Source organism: Plectropomus leopardus, chromosome 22 (assembly GCF_008729295.1).
Source record: "Plectropomus leopardus isolate mb chromosome 22, YSFRI_Pleo_2.0, whole genome shotgun sequence".
Taxonomy (NCBI): domain Eukaryota; kingdom Metazoa; phylum Chordata; class Actinopteri; order Perciformes; family Serranidae; genus Plectropomus; species Plectropomus leopardus.
In genome coordinates this window covers 4,558,797-4,578,049 of record NC_056484.1, presented here as the reverse complement: position 1 = coordinate 4,578,049, position 19,253 = coordinate 4,558,797, and the positions used below count along the sequence as shown (strand labels likewise).

The 19,253-nt window shown below is 40.4% G+C and overlaps 1 protein-coding gene across 3 annotated transcripts in view; it reads left to right on the top strand.

Annotated features, from left to right (window-relative positions):
- syt1a (synaptotagmin Ia) overlaps positions 1-19,253 on the top strand; it is a 206,842-nt gene that overhangs the window by 90,401 nt on the left and 97,188 nt on the right. For 2 of the 3 annotated variants that reach the window (XM_042511372.1, XM_042511371.1), the window contains exon 2: positions 11,643-11,734. The gene's annotated coding sequence lies outside the window, so the exon portion shown is untranslated. Of the gene's footprint in view, positions 1-11,512; positions 11,735-19,253 lie in introns of those variants that run through there. The other variant, XM_042511373.1, reaches the window with a different exon arrangement.

The following is a 19,253-nucleotide window of genomic DNA, read 5'->3' as shown; positions in this document are numbered from 1 at the left end:
CGAAGGGCCGTGAAGGGCACCGTCAAGGTGACTTCTGGGAGAGGTATCTTCTGTAGGGGGTGTGACTTCAGAGAGCGTACGTGACTAGGAAATTTTCGTGACACAGATTCCGTCCTCTCTTTTTCTTCTATTCTCATGGTTGAGATTAGGATCTCTTGTTGTAATTATTGCTCCATGAGGCGGCCTAATTCTGCCAGGTCGATAGCATCGCTCCCGTCAGGTGCCGTAGAAGGCATCTGGCAGCAGCTGTTCACGTCCTCTACATGTTCCAGTGGGCTGCAGTGGAAGGTAATGGCAATGATATGTGATACATGCCTGTTGATCGACTGGCTCCTGAAGAGATGCCAATCCACCTGCTTCCCTTTGCCTCCCTCCAGTAATCGCAGGAAGTCCAAAAGATGAAGAAAAAATGAAAAGTGACACATCATATAAAAGGACAACCCCTTGGTTGTCTGTGATTTCAACACCTGATGTACAATAAGGGCGTCAATCATCCTTCGCAGTCCCAAGAAACATATGGCTGGCCGCCTTTCCCCCAAAAACACAGGTGCGTGACAGACAGAGTCAATTCTGCCTAATGAGCAGTTGTGTCTGTTGGGCACAGCGATGCCAGATACAACCAGACTGCTTTCATCAGCAAACAGACATGACACATATCCGCCCAAATAACTTTTGTTGGTATATATTGCTTATGAGAAGAGTTTCTCAGAAACAGTTTTCCTGTGTAGGTATCAGACTAACACCTTAAATATATGGAGAGAAAGATTTCTTTTATCGAAAAGGCTATAGCTGAAAAATGGAGTCTTGCTTCTCAAGTGTGAGAATTCGCTGCTTTCTTTGCCTCCTGTGAGTGTACACTTTCCATCAAGTCCCAGATTTAGCACTTATAATATAAACATCTTATTAATGGTTTAAGCACATATATTGTGCTTGCAAGCAGATATAAAACTGAACAGGGAACTGAGCGGATAATGATCAGATAACAAATGACAATACAGTAAAACACTGAATAATTTAGAATATTCAGCCATGTCGCCAGAGGAAAATGTTACACAGCTCACAGAAAAGCATTTATTTTACAGAAGGGACTACCGGCAGCTTTTTGCCTGAGTACCTGAGCTACTTCAGACACTGTGATTTGTTGTCTTCACTTGGCAGTAGAGTAGGATCATTATTTTAGTTGCTAGACTACCTCGGTGCTTCACTAGTACAACTGTGGGTGTTCAGATGAGGAAGACTTTAACCTTCATCATAAAGCTTGAATGATTCAAAGGAAATTAAAAGAGACAGAATGACAGGATGTAAAGAGAGTAGATGTAATTAATTCCCTTTAATTGTTGGGAAAGAGCAGGGAATTAAGTACTTTAGTGGATAATAACGGCTACCATCGCTGGCTGAGGATGTAGGTCTGTGTTTGAGCATGTTTGGTTGAGTGTGTGTAGGTGAATCCACATATGTCAGATTGCATTTGTGTTTGCACAGGATGTAGGTATCTTCCTGCTTCAGCTCGAGGATCTGTTGAAGTTACAGTGATGCAGCTTAATGTTGGGTGACTGACACACTGAATGAGTTTTAAATAAACCCTCAGCTTCACTGGCATCAAGATGCATTTAGTGCATGGATAGTTTGCATTAAAGTATCCTATTTGACATTGATTTTCCTTCTAGTTTACATGTGAATAAGAAATTACATTCCTGCCTGGGAGTTTCTGTTGGCGTGTTTACATGTCAGTTTGAGCAGGAGAGCGAGCGCTGTTCAATGGTGGATCGTGACTTTCCTGCCTGTGTGGGAACTGCTGCTACTCCCACGCTTCTCTTTCTTTCTGCCTCTCTTTGCTCTCTCTTTAAACCCGCTGGTCTTTAACCTCAGCTCATTTCTCACTTAACCGCAAATCTACTCTGAGTTACAACTTCCATCCATAAAAGAAATTGTACGTTAGCCGTGTGATTGATCCCTGATGGAAGTTTCATTTCGGCAAAGTACATTTCCGTTTACAAAAAAAAAAAAAAAAAAAGTAATTTGCTGCAGCTCTACAGTCAAAGTTATGGACATTTACTACAAATAAAAAAAATAGTTAAGTATAAAAATATGTACTTATTTGCTCTCAGTAACATGTTGTACATGTTATAATGATAAAAAAAAAAATCTAAATAAAAATGTCATCAAATACAAATAAACTGATCAGAAGAATAAACAAAATACTTTGTGTTAATGTAAAATAATCATTTTAAAGAATCATTTTCTAATTAAATTAGGAATGAACTGATTTTGAAATTCTGGGCTGATACTGATAACACTGTTTAAAATAACAATTTATTCAATACAGATGTTTTTATGTTAAAGCTTTATAATCCTAAACTAGAAATATTTTTTCTTGAGCCTCCCTGAGTGACTAAGCGAAAATGCATGAAGTGTTCTTCCCACATGATGTGTTTAAGGACCATCATAAATTAAAAAAAAAAAACAATAATAATTTCTATTTTTACAGTTTCTGGCTGTGATAAATGGTGTCATTTTGGGTGACTTTTGTTTGGCGGGCCCACAGGCTTGGAAGGAATGTTTTCTGGAAATATAAAAAAAATTTACAGAAAAAAAAATCAGTGCCAAAAAGTTAAAAAGAAAAAAAAATTGCCAAAAGATTTTAAAAATCACCCAAAATTTTGGATTCGTCTACAGAGCTCCTTGCTAAGCCCCTGATGTCCTCAAAACCTAGAAACACCCCTGTTTTTAAGTAACTGCACTTTTTTGCAATATGTTTATTTGATTGTGTTTTAATTCCTCATGTTTTTTTACAGTTTGTGAAATAAAATTGAATATGTGATCATTTCTCTTATGTGCGAATGTTGAACCAATGACCATATTGCTCCTTTTTTCGGATGGCGCCCTCGGCGGCTGCCTATATTGCCTATGGTAAGTGCTGCTGCTGTTTCCGTCACCTATAACTCACACTACTTGAAAACTGTTGTCTTTAAATAGGGTTAACTTATATTCATAATGCGTAATGCGTCTTGCCCCAAGCACTCACACAGTCATGCCATTTTTATATGTGATAAGAATCACACAAAGCTCAAAATATGTTTTCCAGTGATGCTATGTGACCAAAATCATACAGAAAATCACATATTTACATTGAACATGATGCATAATGCATGTGATGCCCTCAGGTTTTCAATTTATATGCTAAAAATGCATCTGCCTGACGAGTAGACCGCACAGAAGGAGTTGGTTTCCGATGACGACGCACAACAAAATCTGCATATTCTGAAATTCTTCTCCTGCTGACCTTGGAGGCTCTGTGTGGCCAGCCACTGACGGGGTTGCTAAGGTAATTTAATTACCAGACCCTCCATGGGCGAGGGTAATTACTGCTCTCTAAATCCCCACTAATCCCCCTTCTGAGTCCCCTACACAGACTCGGCCCGGGGCGCTCTAACATGCGCTGACTCCTCGATCCCGTCCCAAACAGAGGCCCTCCAAAACAAAAAAAGCACACTGTCTGCACAAAGATGCTCCTTGGTGGCTTTTGTTCTTTCCATACTGTACTGTCCATGCCTCTGTTTCTCTTTCGGTGAAAAAGGCTCCAGTCCCACTGTATTCCTCTCACGTTGCTCTTGCCTCCTCGTGTGTGTGAGTCAAGGGGACTCTCAGGTCAAAAAGGCCATTCGTCTCTCCATAAGAATGTCGTAATTATCACTGCTGGGATGAATAAGATGTGAACTGTGAGCAGCAGTGCCTGGTGACCGGAGACGAGACTAGATAAAGGCTGATGAGCACGCGAACAGGACTTCTTCCAAAAAACACCTGGAGTTATTGACATACCATCTGCTTGGTTTAAGTATAGATTGAAGTAATAAAGAGATAGATTATTTTACCTAAAGGGACAGTTCAGCCCAAAATCAGAAATACATATTTTTCCTCTTGTTGTGCCAAGTAGCCAAGTGTTTGAGATAGAAATCATGACCTGGTTATTCAATACAACCCACAGACCTTGTTAAAGTTCATGCATATTCCTGTAGGAAATATTTTACATCCGCCAACCGTATCACCGTAGAAAGAAGTGTGCATCTAATCACGGAGGAGAAGCTCATGGTGATGACAGCCCGAGATGTAAACATTAATGGAGTCCTCTTCGGCTGAGCTATGGTTTCCCCACACATTTGTTCTGTTGCTACCTATTTATTTTATATATTTGGAGCTTGACCACTCGTTAGGAGTGCTGTTTGAAACATGTATACTGTTTGTTGTTCATTGCACAAAGCGTACTCTTGGAACAGACGGAGCAGAAGAACTCCAGGCGCAGTATAAGTGAACCCTAACAGGTCATTGCGCTGGGTCTAAAAGTTTGCTTTCACTCCCTCTGCAGCAGCTGCCCCTCTGATCCATCAGCCTCATCAGTTCTGACCAGATGGACCGATCAGTCATCCAGCTCCTGACTTAAACTCCTCAAACTGCTGCTGAGGGTGAAAAGAATACATGAAGAGTTTCACATGTGTTATGTTCACAGATCCACCAAAACTTCGGAGTTAAAAGATAGGAAACTAAATAATATAAAGAAAGGGCACACACGAGAAAATAAAGGAAGTTTGCTGCCCCCGTTCCCTCGTCAGCTACCGTCACACAAAGATTATTCCTTCTGTGCTGTGATTCAGTTGGCGGTTATAGTTTAGTAGAAAGACATAGATAGCTCCTAGATGAGATTTGTGGAGATGTTTAAATTGGGTTTTTTTGGGCACTTTGAGGACCACAAGCCGAATGCTGACTAGTTCCATTATATTGGAGAGAAAGCAGACATCTCTGCGGCTGATATCTCCAACACTCAGCAACTCACATCAAAGCAATCTAGACTGAAAGGTAAGAGGAGCAATATTTTGATTTTGGGGTTAATTGTCCCTTTAAAGTTGCGCATAATAATTTCATTGAATATTCAATGAAAAAAAAATAGAAGATGTCACTCACAGTAATGCTTACAGAAAATTTTGACCTGATTCTGCAGGTCTTTGCTCTACGGAGCTTTTGGGTGTCTACCACTTTACTGTTTAGGTTCACTCTCACCGCTCGTCGCTGAAGCTCAAAAAGAAAGGATACTACCAGCTCAACATCAAACAGCAAACAGACAAATTTAGCGACTAGCTGGTGAACAAAGTGGGGTATTTACCAGCTGATGAGATAGCTAACGGTTGCCTCTGAAGGTTGGTAGAGACCAAAGCAGAGCTTTAGGGGCGTGAGTATTGCATTTCAGATTTATGCCAATGTTGCTCCGTTTCGGCTGGATGTTTTATGCGCAGCTGTTTACTAACATTTTCACCATATTTTTGACAGATTTTTGATAGAGTTCCATTATGATCACAAGGTTGGAGATTATTCAAAAAATGAAACGTTGTTGTTGTTTCACAGATGTACAACATCTCAGACTTCAGAGATTTAAGCATCCCTTTTTTATACAAAAAAAAAAAACAGCTAAATGTGCTATTGAGTTTGATTTTCCAATAACAAGATGCACTGATTTTGACAGTTGCTGTTAACTTTCTATTATTTGAGTCATTTAACAATTCAGCAAGATGTTCCACCACATCAAATGCACACCGTGATAATTCATCTTGACAAGATAATAATAAATGTTAGTCAATTATAAATAAAAAAGAATAGAGAACGATTGCAGACGGGAAGGTTAGACATCAATTATAAACAGCATCCTGATAATAAGCTTTAAAAAAACAATCAACAGGAAGTATGCTAATCATAGTTTAAACTTTTAAAGTCCCAGTTGTGATCCTTTAAGGAACATCTGGAGCTCTTAATAGTGTATAAATTAAAATTTGAGGAAAACAAGCAGCTTCTCTGTCCTCCTTGCCCCTCTTGTACCCTCAGATGCCAGCCAAACATCTGTGTGACATTTGTGGCATTGGCAAGTGTCAGTGACCCCAGCAGGTGTTGTGTGTTTAACTGTGTGTACTGTATATCTGTGTGTGCATGTATGCATGGGAGTTTGTGTACAGTATCTGCAGCATGCATGGAAGTGAGATGCCGGGTGGCGGTGCTGAAAGGAGCACCTGTGTGTATTGAAAAGAGTTCTCTGAATAGCTCCATATTTGAACAGCCACTTATCCAGCGATAAAGCTGTAAGTGATTCGTGGCAGCTTCCTGCCTGCAGTCGTGAGAGAGAGAGAGACGGGGAGGAAGAAAGAGAGATTAAATGAGAGCATCAGCTGTAATTAGGGCTACTTTCCTCTATTTGGAAGTGCATGTCTCTGTCTTAGAAAGAATTAGCGCTGGATACCCCGGGCGGGCCAAAGCAATACAACTTGAATAAATTAAAGGGGCAAAAACTAGGGTTTTTACAACTTAATACCACAAAAGGCTGTAATAAATTCTGCAGGGATTGATGAAGAGATTTGCCCTAGGCTAAAAACTACACCTGGATAACCCACGCTTACACTTAATCTACCAAGTGAGTTTAAATGCACCCACTGTATGCTGCTTTGGTCAAAAGTGCAAACCAGCGTCCATAATAATGGTGACATTTTTGCAACAAATTGGTGTGTAGCACATCTGGCTGTCATACAGGAGCCTAGTAATCCGAGTATTCCTAAATAAATACTTCTACCACAAAATGCCCATTTGTATATCAATTACTCACCCTGTGTTATCTTAATCTATCTTGGGGGGGGGGGTTTACATGCCTCCACAGTGAAAAAAGACTCCAAAAACCAAGAAAATTCTTGATGAATTAAAGTCACATTAAAGTCCACGTTTAACAACAACAAAACTACATTAAAACATCCATTTACAGACTCGCACACAACTCGTGCAGTACAATCCAAGTCTCATTTATCCAGTCGTATGCACAGTGCATACTTTCCAAACTTAACTAAACTCTCTTCAAAGCCAGACTCAATTGACAAAAATTGTATTCATTTTTTTTTGTATATTTAATACTATTTTTTTACAGTATCTGCACATGACAACAAATTTATGGATATGTAAAGATTGTGTTTATGGTAAATATACTATGATTATGATAATGTTGCTTCAATCTAGGTCTTTTAGAATCACCCAATAACGATGTTATTTTCTAATAACCTTTAAAAGCAATGTCCCTCTACACACTTGGAGCATAAGGAGTCCATTTTTTTCTATAAGGAAAGCTATAGGGAGAGTTCCAAGTGCAAAACATGCAGCCAAGGGCAGACGATGTCTCTTTGAATGTGTCTACAGACATGAATTCAGTTTTAAAAGTCCGGCGGTCACCTTGTTTCTCATGCATGATGCAGCTGCACGATTTTATCAGGAAAATGTCCCTTTGCACACAGAAACAGTGTAATATAAAGATACAGTTGTGCCAGTTCCTACAGGAAGCTGAGATCAAAATTAATAATGTCTTCAGATTTATGTAATAATGTTTCAGCATTACAAATACTGACACAATGACAAAAGACATAACCGTTTTGGATTTACATTGTTGTCTATTTGTAATAGAAGTTGAATGTAATACAGTTTGTGAAATCAAGAGAAAGATGTTCAGTAGTTTAATTTTTATAGATGAGACTTGTTGTTCTAAAGTTTCACAGCATCTCTTAGTGGTTGAATAAGACCAGGGATTATTTGCAGTGTCCAGAGGTGACCATTGAGATGCTCCTGACATTTGGGAAATTGTGCTTTTTGTTCACCCATCTCCCTTTATTTCACCGCCTTTTTCCCTCTAAATGCCATTTTGCCATTTCTATTCCTCTTCCACCCTGTTGATTCCTTTTTCTCCTTTTGCCTTTTCTGTTCCATCTACGTTCAATCACTGCTGACAGGCTCCTGGTTTCAAAGATTTTCTTTTTTATATGCTTTGTCCAATTCTTTTGAAAGTTGCTGTTGCAAGCAGAGGGCATTATGAGCGCTTGTTTTTTATACGTGGGTGTCAGTTAGAAAGGGTTGGCTGTTGTTGCGATTCAAAAGGTTTTGACAGCATTAAGTGCTGATGCAACTGCTTTGTGGTCATTGTGTGCAGTTTCACTGTTCCTTTCTCACTCAATGGTCAAATCAATATCATGTTCTTGTCCCTGTCTTGATGTTGAGTTGTGAATGTGGTGTTTTTTCTGCACTACCGTTCTTAGTCATGTGTCAGTCAAGCAGCACATTTTCTGACATACGTTTTTTTCTTTGCATTGGCACTCTTTACTTTTTCAAGGTACAATTTCTATCACTGCTTGAAGGTTCAGTGTGTGTGATATATGGACATACATTGGCAAAAATGGAGTACATTATAATAACCATGTATTCTTTAGTGTATAACTGCCTGACAATATGAACTGTCATGTTTATGAAACATGATAGTTGTCATGTCATGTCTAGATCTTAAGTTGTCAAGAAAAAAGGTGACCACACATTAGCACGTGCAAGGAATAGCATCCCATCTGCGACATGCCGAACAGCGTTTGAGAAACACTGATCTGTAACCTTAAACTATTTCATTCATTATATTTACCAGTATAAATCACCAGGTCTGTCTGTTTTGGAGAGGAAGAAATCTCTGTAGATAATGCAGCTTCTCGGAAAACCTCCTTAACGATGAAAACTGTAAGAATCATAAACTGGAAAGTTTCATTTGGCTGCTATAGATGCCACCAAATCGCTCTAAATCTTACACACTAGTTCTTTAAAGTTGTAGTTGGTTGCTCTTATAAAATACCTTTTTTGCAATTTTTGCCAAACTGTCATAATATCCAGAGAGTAGTATATGAGACAGATGATCTATGAAAAAAATAAAGTTCCTCTGCCTCCTCGTAGTGCTTTTAATGACATTTGCAGGAATCAGCGCTGCTAAAGGAGGATCAGAGCTGAGGAGTCTCTATCGCAGCTGTCAATCATAATCACCACTCTCTAACTTTGGTTAAACTGTCAAACTACGCAGCACTGATCACAAATGAATCAAGATTCTGTTACTGCATTGCTTATGCCTTACCTTTTCAAAAACATATTTTCGTGTACTGTTTAAGCTGTAAAATGGAAAAAAGTTTGTGACCACCAGGGATACATTCTTATGAAAGCTAAGCACTGCCCAAGACTGGAGCAAAAATTCTCATTTTACAGCTAAACAGTTTACTAAAATATGTTGCTGAAAACATTTTAGGCAAGAAATAGGCAATGCAATAACAGACAATTCATATTTGATCTGCGCAGCCGAGTTTGACAGTTTGACCACAGTTCACCAGCAGCGATTCACATGATTGACAGCTGCATTAAGAGACTCCTCAGATCTAATTGGTTGTTTTCCATGAGCTGCAGTAGATTCTAGCAAACACCATTAGAATCACCACAAGTTGCATTGTTTTTTTCACAGACTGTCTCATGAACCACTGCATGGATACAGTGGCAGACTCAGGAAATATTACAAATAGTTATTTTTTATAAAAGTTGCCAGCTTTCGCTTTGAGCGAACTACTCAGCTGTCAACCCCAGAATTTAACACGTATTCTCCAAGACACCAGAGACACCAAATACTGTGAGAGTTTAATGGATTCAGAATACAAGATGCAGATTGACAAATTAAACAAGATGTTTATCGAAAAAATATTCTTTCCAGCAGAAAATACTTTCTTTCACCCAGTATGAATTCTCCTCTTAGTCTTTTAATGTAGTTGTTTTAGTACACGCGTAGGAGCTGCACCTTCAGAGCTCAGTGACGTCCACAGAGGGCAGTGATCTGCACCCAGAGACCCAGTTCAGTCATTAGCGATTTATAGCTGCGGTATATTGACTTCCCTGAGTGTTTACTCTCTTTCTCAGAGAAATTGTTTGGCCAAAAACTATTATCTGTCTTCCAGCCAGTTTACGTTTGCAAGGGAGATAAGCTTGTTGGAGGTGTGCAAATTTCAGCCCTTAGCTGTGATAGCGGAAAGCCTCTGTGGCGCTCGGGTGTGTGTTCAGACAACTTTGTTTGGATAGACAACAGATATTCTCCATAGCAGGCCGGCTCAGCATGGTCGCACTTCTTCCCCTGCTCATTAAGGTTGAACTGTAAGACCGCTGGGCCACAAATCTGCACCGGCCACATCACCTCACCCAGAAATTGATCCCCCCGCTGCCACACAACACAAAACACACACACAGCACACACAGAGTGAGTGAACCAAAGCTTATGTACAGAGGAGCAAGCTGTGCAGTGTCCAGGCAGGGTGTTAGTTGGTAATCATTAACACAGACTCCCTGTTTGCTCTGCCTCTGTCCCGCCTAAATGTCTGTTAGCTTTTATGCATGTGTGTGTGTTGTCAACAGAGCCATGTGTCTCACTGAGCTTTATCAGCCTGTGCACTTTATTTACATGCCGAGTCTCTTCATAGACGCACACATGTGCACGTACAGTACATTTAATAGCTGCCTGGGGTTGAGAATCTTACAGAGCAGTGGTTCCTAACTGGAGGGTCGTGGTCCAAAAGTGGATCACACAAGTGACTCGTGACCACCAAGTTTGTAACTCTTTATTGTAAAGTACAGTGAATTTATAACACAGAGATTTTGTTTTTAAGTGTGGTGTCCTGCTCTAGAGAAAAAAGCAAAATACCAGCAGTCTAACTATTTTCACATGGTTGCAAATAGACGCTGTGATTAATTAAATTCCTGTGTTTGAGAGCTTGTGCTTGGGCCTAATGGATAGATCTGTAGCACAAACATCCTGCATACAAAGAACCTGTTTAGACAAACTGACCAATGGCAGTAGACCAAAGCACGTCTGCATCTCACGCCAATAAAGCTCCGTCAGACATCCTCACCTCCATCAAACCTCGTGCTGCTGGCTTCACTCTGCGTCCATTTGAGTGGTCAAATGAGACTTGACTTTCAAGACTTTGGCTGCCAGTCCACCTTTGCCTTTGCATCTGCTGCCCCCTCCCTGGGAGCTCCGAGTGCCACATCTGGTCGAGCTGAGAGTCTGGGAAGAAGGGGAGGGAGGAGACGCCAGGCAGCTCCTTGAGGCGGAGCATTAGCATACACTTACTCTGGGAATGCCCTTGACTAGCTGTCTGAAGAATGGGACGTGAGCAGCATCAAATGCACCCGCGGGACCTGAGGGGAGACAGGAATAGGTGGAGTGAGACAGAAAGATGAAGAGGAGTGACTAGAGAAGCTTTAAAAGGGGAGTCAGAATTGTAATCACATACAGTACAAATGCCTCATTAGCATTATTCATCACCATCTGATGTTACTCGGCTGAGCTTCATCTCATTGTGAGAGAAAATACGAAATGCTGCACAAAACAAAGAAGTTTGTCGATGTTGTGTGTAATCGTACCTTCATTTGATATTTGTTTTCACGGAGCAGAAGGTGTGAGTGGGTGGGGGAAATGTCAGAATATAGTGAGCTGAGAGATAGAGGGGATGTGTGCATTTTGTCTGACAGAAGAAGGGGGAGAGAGAGGGAGAGAAGTTGGGGGAGGGGGCTAGAGTAGGTGGGCGGGAAGAGAGGAGGCGAGTGTCACGGACAGAGCGAGAGAGAGAGAGAGAAGAGAGAGAGGGAAAGAACAGCGCGCAGCTCGCTTGCCGGAGCTGTTGACTGGGTGTTGGAGTGTGTGAGAGCTTCTCGAGCCGCTGTGTGAAAAAGAATAAAAGGGGGACATTGCTTTTTTTTTAAGCCTTTTTTTTCCTTCTTTTTTCTCAAAGTGCCAAATCCAGCTCCCTTGGTGAAGGCAGAACTTGTCTGAAGCCCTTCCTGGGATTGTAAAGAGGACCCAGGGACGACAGCGTGCCGCCAGGTAAGAGGAGAGCAGTGTGGAGATGATGATACAGTCAAATGGCATGAGAGCTCTTGCTTGTGTTGCTGCTCTGAGATGAATGCATGTGTGGTTGAAACGGAGCGCTGGTTTTGATGTGTGCACGTGTGCGTGCGTGTGTGTGTGTGTGTGTGTGTGTGTGTTTGTGTGTGTGTATGTGTGTGTGTGTGTGGCTTGCCGGACACTGTACTGTAATTGTGAGTGGAAGAGTCAGGTTATGGAGAGAAGGAGGATGTCAGATTGGTTCAGCTTTACAATGACATGATCCAACGTTAGATCAAATTTGAAACTGGAAAGACCTGTGGTGCGTTTCTTTCTGAGTCACTTTTTGCAACAGTTCCTCTCGCCCTCAAACAGTGTGGCATTAATACTCTCTGCACATGCGTTTTTCTGAAGTATCAGTGCAGCTTGTGTTTAGATTTTCCCCCGAAAAGTGGTCACAATATTGGTTTTGAGCAGTCCAATTTATGACCTGGCTGTTTGTGGCTCCACAGCTGATGGGATCAGTGACAGACTGGGATAAGCGGACTCCAACCGAGGGTTAGGCCGAGCTCCAGCTCAACGGCTGCTCCTCAGGCTCAAGCGTGGCAGCAGTGTAGTCCGAGGAGACGCTTATTTCCCCACAGAAAAGAGAAAAATGACAGGGTGTATGTAAAGTACGATAGCGTGGCTCCCTCACCCAGAGCTCTTTGTCATTTAATGAGAAGTTCTACTGTAATCGAATCACTGCACTGCCTTCCCTGCTGTTTGTCATTTCCTCTTTGCCATCCCTTATCTTTCCCTCTCCCTCATTATCCCAGATACAACTGAAACTAGTCGATCTCTCCCTCCCTCCATTCACGCATGCTGACGTACAGTATTAAACAAAGACAGACAGAGAGGGCCAGAGGCTGAACAAAAGCTCCTCTGTTCTTAATAACATTTGCACTTCTGCTTTTTTTTTCTTCTCTCATTTAGAAACATGAAAGAGGTGAAGGTTGGTAGATTGTGGGGCTTCAAATAGCTCCCCTGTCTATTTGATTCTATTGTCTCGGGCGGGAACAAGCCATGAAAGCCAACACGCGGCTCCAGTCTTTTCAAACGCAAACTAATTCAGTTGGATTTCAGTTCCATTTTGACTTCATTTTTCCGCCAACCTTCCAAATCCTTTATTCTCCCGCAAGGTCCATTAAATCCTTTTCACATCCACTGCACCTTTTTTGTTGCTCCGTGGATAAAGGATTTTGTACATCCCATAGTGTTGTCATTTACGGAGGCACATTTAATTCTCTTTGGAGGACAATTCAGTCTTTTCTTGTGGAATATCGCGCCCACTGGCATTGTCATGTGATTCAACAACTATTGTGTGAAATGTGTGTGTATCCAGCTGTGAGATCTCCCAGTGCATCAATAGTTAATGAGCGTCTCTCATTCACAAGGCCCATTCACACAGTGTTTTTGTTTATCTAAAGGCCGTGAGTGACGCGCACTCTACTGCACTGTACCATTACTGTATATGAAGCTTAAACACAGCTCAGCCTGAGTTGATCCAGGCAATGTGTTGACCTTCACACAACCTTGCAGCGTCACACTGGGTTAGTTAAGGAGTGGCGACATTTAAGAGTAATGACTTGCCTCATAAATCTCATAAAAGCGAGAGAGCAATACATAAAAGTGTGATGGAGGCGAAGAAAATTGCACTTTTTGACATCACATTTGTTAGATTAATGCCTGAAACCATTTGTAAATCTACATGCTTTCCCTGTGTGAGGGTGTTGGTGTGTGCATGACCAAATCACTCCATCCATGGTTACTGTTTTGCTGCCCAGAGCGGCAGGCGGCTCCTTTCGGTCCACTGGATGCAGTCCGCTCTCTGTGACTCATTGCCTCATCTACTCTGATTGGCTAGCTTTTCTACTCCGGGGAAAGACATGACAGAGAGGGGTCGGCCTCTCGTGAGCTGGGGATCAGCCATTCTTTTCACACAACATCCCACCGGATGCACATTTACAATGCGCTTAGTGTTAACCTTCTGAAACTTGGGAATCATGGGAAGAAGTCAACGGGCAGCTCAAGAAGAATGACCCAAAAATGAGCAATACATCTGTAAAAAGTACAAGCAAATAAAATTTAAAAAATAAATAAATAAAATAAACCCTGCCCAACCCCAAGAAAAAAGAAAAGGAAATGAAATGCTCAAAAATAACAATCATTCTATAAAGATATTTTTAACTATGATAATTTAAATATAGTTCTCTGGATTTTTTTTTTATTAGCTTTTTCAGATATGATCTTCTTAAAGTAATTTTTTGCAATTTGCAGGAAATCTCTTGCCAAGTTGCTCATCGCCTTTTTTTCCCCCCATGTTTTTCAAAGAAATCAAACCTATTTGCCCATGTTTCAAAGGTTTAAATACTCTTGAAAGCTGCCTGAAGTCAGCACAAGAAAAGTCATTCAGGTTTCAAAGACTTAAAACCTAGGCGTGAAGTTAGTGTCGAGAGGATAGGAGGTTCTTTCTACTGCTACACGTCTCTTTTGTGTCACAAAAGACGTTCACACATTTGAGCGAAATAACAATCACTGAGATCATTCTCCTCGAAAGATATACTCCATCTAGCTCCAACCACAGTCATGTTTCATATCCATCTAAGGGATGTATTCAGGCCTCCAGCCCCCCCATCCCTTTGTAGATGACGCTGTCACATGTGACAGCTCTGAGGCAAACAGGGCGTGGAGCTCCCTGCCTGCTGAGACTCTGGCTTGTTTGCCTCTTACAGACAGAGCCGGCAGAGACAAGGTCCAAGCTGCTCAACCCAGTAACCCAGCCAGCTAAAATCATATTTTTTCTCTCTGTGGGCAGAGCCACTGTGCTCAGGCCATGCAGCGCTGATTCAGAACCATGGACAACGCTCCTGTAGAGAGGCAGAGAGGTGGACGCAAGCAGAGGAGGGTGAAATTTCAGCACCACCCCTTGTGGACAGCACCAACAGTCCATTTAGAAAAGGATCGGACAGAAATGGAGGCTTCAGGAATGAAAAGTATTATGAGACATACTGCAAGCCAAGGCTCCCACGGTCATGGAATACCTGGAAAAATAATGGAATTTTACAGTCCCATTTTCCAGGACTGGAAAAGTCAAAATCATTGAAAAGTTTTTGAAAAGTCATGGAATTATGTTGTGTGTATTTAAATTTGTATAGCAATCGTCCGCGGATACCCTAAAGAGCAGCTAAACAACCCCATTAAGATGCAAAATGACCCCGAAGAGATGAAAATACACTCAAATAGCCTATGTGTCGATGCAATATTTTTTGTTTACCAACATTCATCTTTTTACTTTCTCCCAGTGTTCCTTCTCTCCCTTTATGTTTGTCAGCTAGCTGACATTATGTTTGAATAGAGTTTGAATCTGATATGATAGAAAAATGTAAATACGGCAAGGAGAAATCATTTCTGTTATGGGTGATTGAAAAGTCACTGAAAATTGTGAAAATTTGTCCATGAAAATGTGTGGGAACCCTGTGCAAGCTCACAGTTAAAGCAGACAAATGACGGAGGCTGTTGTCTTGTTTTTAAAGATTATTCATATGGTGATTAGATAATAAACTCTGGGAACTGACAGTTTTTACATTTTGGTTGCAGAAGGCAGTGTAGCTGATAAGCAGGCACAGCAGTGTTTGAATATTTATTAGCTTTAATCTATTTGTGTTTACGGACCAACACATTGGTTGAGTCCACCGGCAAAAGTGCTCAGTACTTAACCAGGTAGCCTGGTTAAATAATTACAACAGTTGCCAACATGGTAAAGCTAACAAACAGGATGTGTGGTCCTTTGCTACAGTGCGTGTGGTTCACTGAAGCGTTACGTCCTTGTTTGCTCGCAGTCAGGGATACTCACGATTCAGTGTCATTTAGCTCTTCAACTTCATGTCCTTTTCATGCTCTGTAGACTCAAGGACAAGAAACAAACTATTTTAGCTGTTTAAATTTGCGTTCATGAAAGAAAGATCAAATTGTTGGCTAAAGGAGCTTTTTAGTTTGGTTTGGTTCACTGACAACATTCAAATATATTTATAAGACTACAGCATGTCAGGTTTTTATCAGGGGTGGAGGGATTAGGACTTATGTCCATTGTTGTCCCAGGTGTTTTAGACAGACACGGGTATTTAGTATGTATAAGATGAAGAGAAAAGAAGAGAAATAAATCATAGAAATATACAAACCATAAAACCTTTTTGAGAAAAGAAGAGAAAAAAAGCCACCGAGAAATCGCTGCCTTTCCAGCTGCGATTTTGCTGTTCAAAGTGGGTGTGTTTTTTAGCAAGCCAAAGTTTGTTTCCAGCAGCTTTTTGCCACCAAATGTATTTTTTGTGAGCCATTGCTAGATTTTAAACAACTGTGCCACAACAACAGGTGTTTTTGAAGCCACCTCTCACTGCGTTTCCAGTAGAAATGTGACACCAAAAGCTGTTTTTCTTCACTGTGTTTTAAGCACTTGTGCCACTAAAAGTGGATGTTTTAAGCCAAACCATGATTTTTTCTTTACCATAACTAAGTGGTTTTTGTGCCTAAACCACATGTTAATATGTTAATATCCATGGTTTGCCGAAACGTATGTTGAATTGATGAGTTGGATCGAGATGTAAATATTCAAGTCAACCTGTTTGACAGTCACCATGTAACCCTTGTATCTATGGCAAGCCCTTTTTAAAGAATAACTGTAAATAAACCTTCATGTCTTCAGTTTAGACAGTTAATTAGATGCACTCTTTCGGTAGCTGTTACCCTAGCAATGTGTGTGAATTAGACACCAACTTTGTTGACTGATTTTGTCAGTCTACGCTGTTACTTTACTTGTCTGACAATAATAATGTCCAAAACGTAGACATATGGTTCTTTGTAAGCTTCATGGTTAATTCTTATATCAAGCAGTGGCTGTAGTTTATCAGTAAAATTGGAAGTACTACAAATGTAAACTGTGCTCCCACTCTACGTTGTTCTCTGACGATATCACAGACTGGTGTATTAGTTCTGTTGTTGCATCGACAAAGATCACGACCACAAATTGTTAGCTTTGCCATGCTATTGTGTGCTAGTGTAATATCAGTGTACACTCAAGACGAGCGCTCTCTTCCATAGCAACACGCTTCATTTCACACTATTAATCATTATGATTAATCTGCGTTGGCTGTAATTAATGGGATATATGCATCAGTTATGACTTTGTCGATCCATTTTATTGATTTTAATGCATGCTTTTAGTGTATGTGCAAGGCATTTTAATATCACAGCCCCATGATTCAGATTTATTGTATAATTACACTCGCCGATAGAATACCATTTTGAAAAAAAAATGGGGCTGTATGTTCTGCAGCTGGTTCCAAATCACCCGTTTTCGTGAATTAATTAGATGTAGCTTACATCTTGTGTGTGATAATGGTTAACACAGTAAGAGGGTGTGAAATCAGAAGTGTTTTTTCTGTAAGTGCTGTCAGTTGAAAGCTCACTGTAGTCTTGCTCTCTGATCTGTGGTGATGGCGTTCACAGGAAACATTGGACATAGCCTCTCAGAGCATCGCCTCTGCATTGATACACTAAGAGAAAAGCCAGGGAAGATAAGAGCCACTTCTGCTCATGCATTTGCCCTCGCACACACGTCCACACAAATATGCAAACACGAGCTCAGCATGACATTGATTTTGTGCCTCGCTGCATGTCCTCCAAGTACAGAGGATCTCCAGCCGCCTCCTCCCCGCAGAAACAATAAAAGCTGCACAAGTCTTGCCCTCAGGCTTCTGTTATCACCAGCAAACCACCTGTCACTCCTCCCTCTCTCTCTTCTGAACCCCCATACACATGTCTCCTAATTGAGACGGCTAATAACTAAGCAGGGTCATTTGTATATGTATCCATTAGCATAATTGAATAGGCATGAGTTAAGTGTTCTTCACTGGTGTGTTAATAACGCGGCCCGGAAAAAGAGGCATGCGCGTCCGTGTTTGTTTGGCCTGACGCTGTCATGAGCTGGGAGCCATCCACCCGTGAAGTCCCCTCCCCTTTTGCCCTTCCTCATTTCTGTCCCCTTGTCAACTGTCAGCACCATAAAACTATAGATGTGGTCATTTTTCTCTCATCTGAGACGTCCTTGTCTCTGTAGGTGGCGAGATGGCCACAGATAATAAACTGGGGAGTGTGAAAACAGGCGTGTGTGGCAGGTTAGACAGCATTCTTACCACCGGTCACTGGGAGTTAATTTTCTTGTGACAGAGTCAGGGAGAGTTCACACATGTGCTTTTACCTTCTGACCTGACCACAAAGGCCGCTGCCGCCTCTGGAAGGTAGCTGGCTCGGCAAAGCTTTATATTGAGGTCCTTGAAATAAGTGTTAGTTAATATGTAATAAGCATCTTGTAAGCCCTTCTAAGATGCTTATTAGCATTATTATGTATTAATAAAACTAGAATAAGTGTTTATAATAGTAAAATTGCTAAAAAATTGCTAAAAATGTTAATAAAAGCGTTTTGAGTTTCTTATAATTATTTATAATAGCATCACAAACATGTTTTTGAGTTAAACTAAATTACTTAATTTGTCATTGTAAAACTAACAAAGTTGTTGGGTTGTTTGTTTTATTTTGCTTTATTAAGATTAATAAATACTTGCACTTATAAACAGTTAACAATATGCTTTTTTGTAGCTACTGGATCTATAGTGAGAACAAAATGCTAAACAAGGCGCTGTTCTTGCCTTAGATCTGGTAGTAGCATAGTTCACTGATAAATGCACAGCTAACTGTAAAGAAGTGCATAATAAAGTATTTAGTAGGCTTAATATGGCGCTGTTTTTGCTTTTGATTCGGTAGCTGCAAAGAAGCATTGATAACTGTTAATACGTGCACAGTTAACTGTTAATAAGTACATAAAAAAAGTATTTGTTAAGCCTAATAAGGCACTGTTCTTGCTTTTGATCTGGAAGCTGCAAAAAAGCACCGTTAACTGTTAATAAGTGCATGGTTAACTGTTGATAAGTGCATAGTTAACAGTTATTAAGTGCATAATAAATGATTAATTTAGCCTAATAAAGCACTGTTTTTGCTTCAGATATAGTCGCTGCAAAAAAACGTAGTTAACTGAACTAAACTTAAATACATAATAATAAAGTATGTATTAATCTTAATAATGCAACATTAAAGCGTAGTTAAGGTTAAACAATTACATAATAGGTAAACTCAAAGCATGTGTTTGTAAAGTAATTATAAACGATTACAAGACACTTATAAGGCTTTTATTAATGCTATTAAGCAGCAAACATCTTTTAATACGTTTCTTAACATGTTTTGAATGCTGTTATTAACACATACTGTGGTCTTGGTAACACATAATAATGTTAATGAAAATCTTATAAGGGCTTACAAGATGCTTATTACATATTAACTAATGCATATGACAATATGCATTAGGCCTCAATATATAATAATATAAAGTGTTACCGTTGGTTCCTTTTTGAGTTCATCAATAATTCCT